Consider the following 10336-nt stretch of genomic DNA (forward strand, 5'->3'; position numbering starts at 1 on the left):
TGATACCCAGCTCTATCTGTCATTCCCACCTAACGACCACGCGGTCTCAGCACAAATCTCAGACTGTCTCTCTGACATATCGACATGGATGAAAGCCCATCACCTCCAACTAAACCTCTCTAAAACTGAACTGCTTGTCTTCCCAGCCAAACCAACCATACACCACAGGATCTGCATCCAAACTGAATCCCTTTCTCTTGCTCCATCAAAGGTAGCTAGAAACTTGGATGTCATGACTGATGACCAACTAACCTTTACAGATCATGTTGCCTCCGTTACTCGATCATGCTCCTTCGCATTGCTAAACATAAGAAAGATCAGGCCATAACTAACCCAACATGCACCCAGCTTCTGGTGCTGTCTATGTTCATCTCCCGCCTTGACTACTGCAACGCCCTCCTAACTGGTCTCCCAGCCTGTGCTGTGAAACCACTACAGATGGTCCAGAACGCAGCGGCGCGTCTGATCTTCGGTCAGCCGAAAAGAACACACGTCACCCCTCTGTTCATTGAACTCCACTGGCTACCCTCAGCCGCCCGCATTAAATTCAATGTCTACAGCCTACAAATCCTTAATGGAACGGCACCCATCTACTTGAATGCTCTTGAAAAGGCTTAGGTCACGACTCGGTGTGATGTTATATTTTCATTTGTAAGTAACTTTGGATAAAAGCGTCTGCTAAATGCATAAACATAAACAAAGCATCCATCCATTTTCTATACCCGCTTAATCCAATTTGGGGTTGCGGGGGGTTGGAGCCTATCCCAGCTGTCATCGGGCGAGAGGCAGGGTACACCCTGGACAGGTCGCGAGCCAGGGCCACTTTCTCCTAGGGACAATTTAGAGACACCAATTAACCTAAAATGCATATTTTTGGACAGTGGGAGGAAGCCAGAGTACCCGCAGAGAACCCATCCATACACGGGAGAACATGCAAACTCCACACAGAAAGGCCCAAGCTGGGACTCAAATCTGGAACCCTCTTGCTGTGAGGCGACAGTGCTAACCACCACACCGTGGAGCATGTGTTATTTGATTTTCATCAGACAAAGCCTTGCATCAAAGTAAATTGCCTTGTTCTCTGAATTCCTAGCACTTCAACTGTCATAGTAATGTGAACTGAAACATCAACCAATATAAACTCTAATACCTAATACTCTAATGATGTTCCTGAAACTTTGCCATATTGAATAATTTCTTAATTCAGCATTTGTAGTTAAGTTTGCATGTAGGTCATTACTGTGATGTTTTCTTTTTACATTTTAGGGCATAAATTGCAGAGCAATATCTGTAGTCCAATCATGATAAAACTCAAGTGTTGCCTCTTGGTGCAGAAGCTAAGAGAGAGAAACACAGGGCATACTTTTGAATCACAAATGTAACAATGTAACAAATAATGCATTCTATTAAGATGAAAATAACCAATTGCTGCTGTTTCTCTCAAACCAATCCAGAGACATGCATTTATTACCTGCAGGGTTGACTACAGTAAGGACCTGCTTTCTGGTTTCGAAAAGAAAAAGAATTGTCTCAGCTTCTTCCTTTAAACTCTGTCGGGAATAAATGTGCAGCAGTTGTTACGTGTATGCGCAGATATAATTTTTCTCAGATATTCTTTTGTCCAAAGAAACCTACAGAACTCTCAGATCGACTGCTACCTTTTGTTTATTCCTGACAACACACAACCATTCTGTTACTTGAGAGATAGTTCAGTTTTTTTCAGGTGGGCTTGTGTGATGTACTTGTGAGTACTTGTGGCTGTCGTAGGCAGCGGTCAGAGCACTCTGTTTAAAGAAGCAGGGAAGTAGACCATTGTCTACTTAGTTAGGCAATATTTTCACAACCAAACTCTGTATCACTCCATGCACTGCGGCTGCCGAGCCTATCCTGCTGCCATTAACTTAGTTTCTGGATGAACATTTCCTCTTATGAAATGTGTTACCGTAAGCAGAGCTCCCCCAACTGGAGCTATCACCACTACAAAGGCAAGCTACCTGTTTTCTCCTAAAGAGAAAAACACAGTGACAAAATACTTTTTCTATGCAAGAGAGGAGGGTTTTATTTTAGCTTTAAATTACTGTTAAGTTATAGCAAGTGGGTGCTGCACGGTTTTGTGGTGGTAAGGACCGTCGCCTCACAGCGAGAGGGTTCCAGGTTCAACTCCCAGCTGGGGCTTTTCTGTGTGGTGTTTGCATGTTCTCCGCATGTATGCATGGGTTCTCCCCGGGTACTCCGGTTTCCTCTCACTGTCCAAAAACATGCATGTTAGGTTAATTGGTGAATCTAAAAAATTGTGCTTAGGAGTGAGTGTGAGCATGTGTATGGTTGTTTGTCTCTGTGGCCCTGTGATGGACTGGCAACCTGTCCAGGGTGTACCCCGCCTCTCGCCTGATGACCGCTGGGATAGGCTCCAGCCCCCCTGCGACCCGACCGACGGATTCAACGGGTATAGAAGGTATTGTGGAACCTGCTGTACTTAGGCACAGTCTAATATCCTGGAAATATGCTCTTACTAAGTTAACAACTACTACAGGCACTCTCAAACGCTTTCCAAATAAGGCTATGTGGCACTGAACCAAATGCATTTGATGGATCCAGAAATATAACATGCAAGCCTTTTTTTCTCAATCTTGGCTGTCTGAATCTGAGGCCAAATCATGCTAGTTTTCTCTAAACACCCTGCGAAACCTGGTATTCCTGCCTTCTGCACAGTAGTATCTATTAAGCTATTCTTTTCTAAATAACTAGCTAATCTCTGTACAACTAAACTAAAGAAATATTCCCCTCTACATTTAGGAGAGAGATCATCCCAAACTGACTCAGGTCCGAAGACTCTTTCTCCTTTGGAATAAGAACGCCTCCTGCTCTAGGAATAACCTGTTTCTCCCAAACTATTCTTAATTGCCTCCACAAAAACTTTAGGATATCAGGTGCACTTTTATAAACCCGGTAGGGGACTCCATTTGGCCCTGGGGTCGACAAAGCCTTTGCAATCTCCAACCAAAGATCTGATGTCTAGACAACACAAGCACGACGCTGTGGCACTGCTCAGGAAAACGTTAGCACACCACAAGGCTCGCCTCAAAATTAAATAAGTAAATAAATTACGAATTAAGATAAATAAACAAATAAAATAAACCTTTGTTTTTAATTCTAATTTGTATGAAAAGATGTTATTGTATATTTAGCTCGATTCTTTCATTGGAAGCTCAAGAACAAGCTGGAGAAATCTTAAGTTAAAGAAAGTATTTATTAGTGGTCACATGTAAAGTATGACAGCGCTGGACTTGGAGTGACAGAGCTCCCGCAGGAGATCCGTCAGGCCGAGCCCCGATATCCGGAAAAAGTTCATGTTTATGTTCACCTTTATCTCACAGCCTGACCAGCCTGAACTAGAATAGGGTTCCAGCCTCATACCTCCAAGGGCCTTTTCGGAGAGAGAGGACTGATTTCCCGATTTCCCTGATTCCAGCGCTGGGATAATTTTTTGAAACACGATAATCTGAGATGATAAGATTGCTTTCTATTATTATTTGAATAAGAGGTCTCCTGGTTGATTCATTAGTGAGACAGAGATTTCACGGGTAAGTGACATTTTTAAATCAGTCCGAGGAAGTGTGACTGAATCAGTCCGAATTAGTGTGACTGAAATATTCGGAAGAAGTGCGAGTACAGATTAAGGTCCACATTGGAGACGTCTTTTGAGTAAGGAATATATTCCCCCATTCCAAGTCCGAGAATGGGAAACATTGAGTCTCAGACTTCTGGCCCTCCCGAGGGACCCTAGTATAATGAAAAAGAAATATGGTACAGAGAGTGTAAAATGGACTAGATATTGGATAGAAAATTTGGCTTTTCCCCCTGAAGGTTCTTTTACTATGTCAGAAATAAGAAAGTTAGTAGAAAAGGTTTGCGAATATAAGAAAGAGATGACGCGGAAAAAGAAAATGAAGTTTAAATTTTGGGAACAGTTGGAGGAATGTAAGGAAAGTGTAGAATGTTGGAAAAAAGAAAGTGAATTAAGAGAAAGAGAAAGAAAGAAAAATAATTAAACAAATGCCAGGACGGAATGATAATAATGAAGTATGTGGACCAAAAGATCATTTATCTCTAACTAAGACTGAATATCCTTTTAAACCACCACCACACTCCACTGATAACACTTTTCTTTCGTCTTCATCCGCACCTCTTTACCCCAACCTGAGCGCTGTTGCTGTGCTGAACCCGGACCTGAGGTCTGTTTCACGAAGCAGGTTTAGTGAAAACTCTGAGTTGATTAACCCTGAAATGAGGGAAACTCTGAGTTTTCCGTTTCACAAAGGGAGGTAACTCAACCCCGAGAAAGAGGGGTAATTCTAGTCTGTTTCACAAAGAGAGGTAACTTGAGCTCTCGGTCAGTTACCGTAGTAACAGACTCTCTGAACCTAACCTGGTCGGGACCAGGTTTTATTCAAGAAACCTTGAGTTTCTTTCTTTCTCCGCCCTCTTTCAGCCACACACAACATTTGATTTCCTCATTCATTCAGTCAGCAGAGTGAGTTCTTCTACTTCTAGTCCATTAGGTACAGTAGGAGGCGACTTTTTTCATGAACACGGCATGTCCTTTGGACAACGATCCCGTGGATGAAGGTGCAGCATTATTGCGAAGAGAAACATTTAACTTAACAGGGTGGAATGGAACATAACAGGGTGGAATCACTGTTTCAGTAGGCCTATTTAAAATAATACAACACCACCTATTTCACACAATACTTATGTTTTTATTTAGTTATGTAATCCTTAAAAGATGTGAATAAAGGTTTGAGGAACAAACATTTAAAAGTTATCAATGAAAAACACAAATCATCACATATTTCATTTCATCTGTGGTATGGCACACGTTTCAATTTAGCCATTATAACAATAATAAAAACAACAACATTTAGCTATTATAGCCTAACAATAATAATAACACAAATCACATATACTGTATCATCACATATCATCATACATATAATTTCATTCACATATCAGTTAATCATTATGGTTCATTACATTTGCTCTTCAATGAGTTTCCATGTGGCTGTATTAAGCTGCAAGTATCTTGCATGAGCTGTTGGTTCGGCTGTTGGCTCGATGAGGCAGAGCACCTGGCTTTCATCGTACCAGCTTATATCTCGCCTTGGGCTTGGCCAGTAAAATTTGTTGATCCCTTTTTTGTGTAGACAGTCCACCTCCACATTTCCATCTTCTACCCGAGTTATGACTCCAGGGTAGAAGTCGTGGTCGTATTCGACCACAACCCACCTTCCGACATGGTCGGCGCCGAATACCTCTGGCCGAGAGGCTCTCGTCATCTCTTGCCCTTGAGCTTCCTCCTCTTCCTCCTCTTCCTCCTCTTGCAAGACTGCCTCTTTCAGGTCATAGCAGGGGCAGTCGATCACCCCCTGCTGTCTTCTACAGAAACAAGAGACATCTCTGTAGAGGATCTTGCTTCTCTGTTTGCTGAGGACCTGGTGTATGCGCATGGTCCCTTTGATGGCTGTCAATGGGGGTAGCTATTTAAAAGACAACAGAAAGATGGCAAATGAATGAGAGTGCATATCAATACAAGTCTGAAACACCATTAGAGGTGGGTGTGGCACAAGTCTGGGGTAAAATAAAACTCTTACCTGTAACATTTCATGCACTTTGGCCACACTCTCCTTCCTTGTAAAAAACAGCTGCACAGCCGATTCCCGCTCCTTCAGTTTTGTGTAGAGCATTTCAGCAGATGGTATGTCAGTGCCTATGCAAACAAGCCTGTCTGCTGAACGTTGGAGGGTGCCCCCAACACCGTGTGGAGCCTCTTTGCCGTGATTGGCCTCAAAAAAACTCCAGGTCACCTCTTGAAACCCATTTTTGAATGGTTCCCTGGATAGAAGAAAAAAGTTCCCCTTCTGCCGATACTGTGTCGCTGGGCCATCACTGAAAAAGTGCAGGCAGCTGACTTCGGGGAACTTTGTCTTGATCATATCCAGCACTGGGTGGAGGTGTGCCCATATTGCCGGCGGGTCATGCCGTCTGCTGGGTGAGATTGAGCAGAACGGAAGGGGAGGATTCTGTGCTGTATAAAGCACGCCTGTGTGGAGGGTGGCCTGCTGGTGGGACCCCCCAAAATGCACAGACTGCACCTCATCACTGTATTGGCACACATAATTTTCACTAAAGTCTACAGGTATGTGCAGCAGGCACTCGTGGCTCAGCAGATTCTCCCTCAGCTCCCTGTATGCCCTGTATTGCCAGCGGATGTTAAAAAAGGTGGCATCTGAATTTCACCATCCTGTCTTGGAATTCCGTTACAGCCTCATCCTCCGTTGTGGTACGCTCTTTCTTCACTGTTATGATGGATTTCTTTTCTTCAGATGAAATGCATTCCGTTGCCCATTGTTGGAATTTCAGAGGACCATTTGTGGCAGGCCGGAGTGTTGGGATGGCCGTGGTCTTACAAGTGCCACATTCTCCATAGGCACAGGATTTGGACACAGTGTTGCACATGGATGCGTCAGCCAGCTCTTCCAGGTGTTTAGTTGACAAAAGCCCACATCTGTAAAGAGGGCTTGCCATGAACTGCAGGTTCTCGTGCGTCTTGCACAGGCATGTGTTCCTGTCGCTTTGTGTGGGTTGTACCACCCAGAATGGTCTAGCCCTACAAAACAAAGAAAACGACATCTGCTCTCTATCTTCCGACAGAAACCGTCTGTGGAGGTTTTTGAGAGTGTCCAACAACAGCCTCTTCTGCTTTTTCTGTTTATTTTTGGTGATGGTTTCTTTCTTCCCTGTTGTCAGCCGGGTGATGTCGTCCCTCAAGAAGAACGTTTTTATCTTCTCCCTTGTGCATGGCCTGATGTTTCTTGCCTTCCATTCAAATGAGGTCATGCTACCTTGCTTCTTTGCTCTCTTCTGGGAGAATCCAAATATTTCCTGTGCCAGTGTCTGTAATTTGTATTTCTTCATGAGTCTGCCCACTGCGGCTCTCGCAAGCATCTGCTTCTCTTTCTCTTTTTTTGTGTTTTTATACTTTCTCCGTATTTCTTCCACAACTGTTGCATGGAATAGAAGTTCCCTGCGTAACTAACTGCGTAAAAATTCAAACTTGGAATGTTCAGGTGAAGCATGAGTATTAGTTGGGGGTGAGGTGTCTGTGGCAGTATCAGGATCACCGGTGGTATTGGGTGGTATTGCTGCTCTGGCTTTCTCCCTGGCTTTTGCCTCTCTCTTTCTCTCCCTCCACTTTTTTCAGTAGTGAAGTCAGGGGAATTTGACCCTCCTCCAAAGCTAAGTGGAAACCACGTCTACTCTATGTCTGCATCAGGTCAGGTTGTGACAATGCCCATAGCGTGTCACTCCCGATGGGCTCTCCTTCAAGCACTCATTTATGTTATCAGAGCTGTGTCCCATTAATTTGATGGGCCGTTTTCTCATGTGTAAACTAGTCATTATTTTAATTTTCTGATTTCATACACTGCACGTCACATATTTCTTTGGGGCCTGACAATGACTATGAGAAGAAGTGGTTTCGCACTCCTTTTGAAAAAATATGTATGTCCACTCTATTTTGGAATTCACACTGGCGGCATTTCCTGTTTAAAAAAATGAGAGATGCTGGGCAGCCAGATGAATGGTGCTTTGTACAGGACCTCCAAGCCATGAATGCTGCAGTTAAGCCATGTACTCCCACTGTGCCCAATCCCCACACTATTTAGTCTTAAATTCCATCAGATACAGTTTTTTTTTTCAGTTGTTGAATTGTCTAACACATTTTTATCTGTCCCTGTGCAGTCTGACAGCCAGTTTGTTTTGCTTTTGAGTTTGAGGGGAGATCTTGGACTTTTTCCCACTATTTACAATGTTGCCCTCAAAGCTAGCCTGGAACCGCTTAAACTAACCCAAGGCTCTGCTCTTTTGCAGTACGTGGATGACATCCTTTTATGCAGCCCATCTAAACAACAGTGTGAAAAAGACACAGTGACTCTGCTGAAACATCTCCATTCTTGTGGTCACAAAGCTAGCTTTTCTTAGTTGCAGTTTGTACAGGACAAAGTCACCTTTTTGGGCCATGTGATTTCCAAGGATGGGTGCTCACTTTCTCCAAAACGTATTGCTGCAGTTCAGAATATTCCTACACCAGTTACTAATAAACAGCTCGTCATTTTTTAGGGATAACATCTTACTGTAGGAACTTCATTCCTAACTACTCTTCTCTCAAAGCTCCTTTAGGTGCTCTTATCCACAGGAAAGGCCTCCAGTGAGCTGATCGTGTTCCATGGACTCCTGAGACTGAATCAGCCTTCACCCAGCTTAAGCTGGCTCTTCAAACAGCTCCTACGCTTGGCATCCCAGATCCTCATAGAACTTTCATACAGGCAGTTGATGAAAGGCATGGTTGTATGATATCTGCTCTTATGCAGCAACATGGGGGCGTTGCCGTTCTGGAACAGGTTTGTACACCCAGACCTGATCTTTGAGACACTCCTCTTCCAAACTCCGAAATGATTCTTTTTGTAGATGGATTTGCATGATCCAGCCACAGGTACTAACTGTGTTGGATTTGCAGTATGCTCTTCACGTGACACTTTGTTGTCTGGCTCCCTCCCCAAACATTTTTCTGCTCAAACCGCTGAGCTCATTGCACTTACTGAAGCTTGTAAGCTAGTAAGTCTGTCACCACTTACACAGATTCCAGACATTCTTTTGGTGTTGTTCATGACTTTGGTGCACTGTAGAAACACAGACATTTCCTTAAATCAGATGGCAAACCCATTCTGAACTCCTCACAGGTTTCTGATCTTCTTGATGCAATCCTTTTGCCTACAGCAATTCCGGTCTGTAAGTGTACGGCTCACGCTAACTCAGGAGTTGCTTGTGGCAACACCAGAACTGGTGCTGCAGCTAAGGAGGCAACTAACTCTCTTCCTGTTTTCACTTTCCTCTCTTTGCAAACAGAAGACAACCTCACAGATCTCCATGCCTTGCAAACTTTTGCCTCAGGAGATTGAAAAAAGCATTTGGTCCTCCGCTGGTGCAACTCATACCGATGGTGTTTGGCTGGGACCTGACACTGGACTAAAAGCATAAAGTTACGGTACTATCCGATGCGTGATATGCCCGTATACGTCACTTATACCGACAATATACGGGAAAATCCGCACCGCATACCTGACGGATTCTGTTTTCAGAAATCCCCATATATGGACAGCAACAGGTCCTGAAAAATCCGGATATCCATCTGCGACGTATCCAGAAAATACGTGTGTATTTGATCCCCCACAGTTCCTACTTTAGATGCCTCTGCATACTCGCTGCATCTTTGGCATATCTTGTTCACAGATTCATGACCATATGTGACAGATGCCCGCCATATATTTACGGATTTTTCACTTATACAAATGTGGGAACCCGATGGTTGATGTACTAGTTGTCTTAATTAATTGCGAAATATGGCATGTAGGCCTTCAGGTAAAAGCATTAACCATCTTAAATAGGGCTGGGCGAGTTAACTCGTTATTATCGCATTAACTTGTCGATTATTTTACGCCGATAAATATTTTATCGCGCATTAACGGATTTTTTTTTTTGGGGGGGGCTCTTGTGCCTTATAGGAAAGTTCAGAGAGGCAGGAAGCAGGGGGCAGAGAGAGGGGGAACAACAAGCAGCACAGGGCCGTCCGATGCGGGACTCGAATCGGGGCCAGCTGCAGCGAGGACTATAGTCTCTTGTACATGGGGCGCCTGCTCAACCCACTACGCCACGGACCACCCCTGTTTTATCATTTATTTTATTAATGTAAAAGTCTGTTGCTCACAGGCTTTTATTTTGTATAAGTCTGTTGCTGACTGCTGCGGAACCGGAAAAGAAAGTAATTGGCGGATCCACCAAACATGGAGAAGGGTACGGAACTTTTACTCTGCCATTTACTTTTAAAGTTCTTCCAGACGGCGGAATCAGCAGAACCAAAGTCATCTGTAAACACTGCCAAGTTGAATTGTCTTCTCACCGTAGTAGTTCCAGTCTAAAATATCACTTTAAGGCAAAACACACAATTGATACCATTAAGTTATTCAACAGTGGAGCGAGGCTTCTACATAAAAACTACATAAAAATGCTACATTTGCACAACAAATGTTAAGGCACTTTCATTTATATGGCAGTACATTTAAAATAAACAAAGATTTACCTTTTCAATGCAAACATGTCAAAAAGACAGTTGAATTTTTTCAAAAAGAAGGAAGAGTTGCATGACGCTTCGAAACGAGTCAGAAAAGCCACGACAAGGGCAGTTGCAGCGGTAATTTCACCGACAGCTTGCCAGGCCAAG

The sequence above is a fragment of the Odontesthes bonariensis genome, chromosome 9 (assembly GCF_027942865.1).
Source record: "Odontesthes bonariensis isolate fOdoBon6 chromosome 9, fOdoBon6.hap1, whole genome shotgun sequence".
In the NCBI taxonomy this organism is placed as follows: Eukaryota; Metazoa; Chordata; class Actinopteri; order Atheriniformes; family Atherinopsidae; genus Odontesthes; species Odontesthes bonariensis.